Raw genomic sequence first — 2,127 nt, 5'->3', positions numbered from 1 at the left:
CCCCCCCCCCCCCCCGTAAAGCCCGGCTGTGCCCGCACGGGGACATCCCTTGGGCTTTCGCTTCGGCGGCCCCGGGCTCGGCCTGGGTGGGGCTCGGCTCGCTCGCGCCTTCCCGTCGCTTTCCGCGGGTGCTGCGCGGCGGGAGCCGGGCGGGCGGCGCCTTTCTCCGGCCAGCGGCGGGGCGAGTTCCTCCGCCCGGGGGCGCCGCATGTTTGGGGTTACTTGAATCCCGGGGTTTTCGGGACACACGTTTCAGCTGGGGAATTGCCCCAGTCGGTGCTCAGGAGAAGGCAGCTGCTGTGCGAGTGGGAGTGTACGCGCACACGTGCCCCCCAAGCCGGCGCCTGACGGAAGCAGGGCCCAAGGCCCAGCTCCGAGCATCAGCTCGCAGCAGCCCCCAGACCCCATTTCGCCGGATCGTGCATGGGCCGGGGCAGGCGGGAGATGGGTTTTTCTTGTTTGTGTGGTTTTTTGCAAGGAAACGAAGCGCCGCCCCCTTGCTGGCGCTGCCCCGACGCCGGCGGCTGTACCGAGACCCCTCAGCCGAGGCGCCCGAGAGGGCTGCGGCGCTGGACGCAGGAGCCCGCCAATCCCGGCGCTCCAGCTCTGAGGAGCTGAGTGGCAGGAGCAAAAGGGCGGGGCCTTGGCTCCCGGAGGCCCCGCCCCGCGGCCGCGGCCGCGAGAATGAGCGGGCGGTGAGGGGGCTGCTGCAGGGCAGACCCTGCCCCCTGCTGCTGTCTGCTGGGCCTGACATCCCCCCTTCCGAGAGAGCCCCCCTCAGGACAAAAGTGCTCTTTTCCTTGACAACAGCGTTCCTCCTTCTACTGACTCCTCAGTGTCCCCCCTCCACCCCCTCAAGAGCAAATATCCACAGGCCTGTTAATGATATTAGCCTGCTGGCTAATGGGAAGGGGTAACCTAATCCTGCTTGGGAAAGGTGGGGCTCGCAAATACCTAATCCAGAAGAGAATACCATTAGCCCGAGAGCACGGAGTGCAAAAACATGATTTGAATAAACTGATGGGGTGGTATGGGATATTTCCTTGAGGGAGTACTAGACTCTGAGCTGTCACAACCGATTGTGTAAATAGGGTAGACTGAGGGATGTGATCCTAATCATATTGATGAAACATTCATCTGAAAGACCGAGCGCAACTAGAAGACACTCGCGAAGAATACAATTAAATACAAATCTGAAGGGGAGAAATCCTCCAAAGACACCTCCTGGCAATAAGAAGATACAGAAACAGAGAGGAAGGCAAAGCAGGAGGGAAGTGGATTGCCTGCCTGCAGTCATGGGAATCTGATTCTGGGGGAGCTGCCTTCTTGAAGCTAATGGAGGATCCCACTAGGTGGCCTGCAGGAAGTGAGGCATGTCTTTGGGCCAAACCTGCAATTGCCTAATTTTACTCATTCGATGTCGGTGAAATTAAGCAGGTGCATAAGGTCCTGTATGACCAGAGGGAAAGTTCCTTGCTGACCCTGAATTTGACAGTCCATTTAATTCTATGCACTGGGCAAGAATTGCCATAGTTAATCATCTAATGCTATTTAGAGTCCATCTGCTATAGGAAGATGACTTCTTGCTGATAACAGTCACCAACAATAGGCTTGCTCTATTCTATTCAAATAGGCTTTTATCTGGTGCTCATTATGGCAGTATCTGATGGCCTTCCAATAGCATTTTAAGCTACATGACTAGTCTTTGCTAGCAGAGAGAGCTGTGCCAGGCTGAAGTCAGACAGAAGGCGCCTTTAGGGTGCTCACAGAAGTTGCTTTTTTCACTATTTAAAGCACTTTATTGCTGTGATGTAACAGAAGTGCACAGCTTTACAGCACTTTAAAAATGGGTACAGTGCTTTAAACTAACTCTTGTTAAATGAGGTATTAAATTTGAAGAGCTGCATTTTACAGATCTTTAGCAACCTATAGCATTTTCAATAACTTCTATACTCTGGTCACATTTCTGGTGATTCTGCCAGTATTTGATGGGCTTTGCAAGCTTGGTTAGTGCTCCCCTGCACCGTCAGCCTGGGCAAGAGCTGTTGCTTAGCCCCATGGCAGACACCATGAGGGTTCCTAGCAAAGGCGGGGGGGGGGGGAAGTTAAAGGGCCATACTGTGGGGG

Source organism: Gavialis gangeticus, unplaced genomic scaffold (genome assembly GCF_001723915.1).
Source record: "Gavialis gangeticus isolate Ggan-Ray unplaced genomic scaffold, GavGan_comp1, whole genome shotgun sequence".
Lineage (NCBI taxonomy): Eukaryota > Metazoa > Chordata > Crocodylia > Gavialidae > Gavialis > Gavialis gangeticus.
This window is presented reverse-complemented; position numbering follows the sequence as displayed.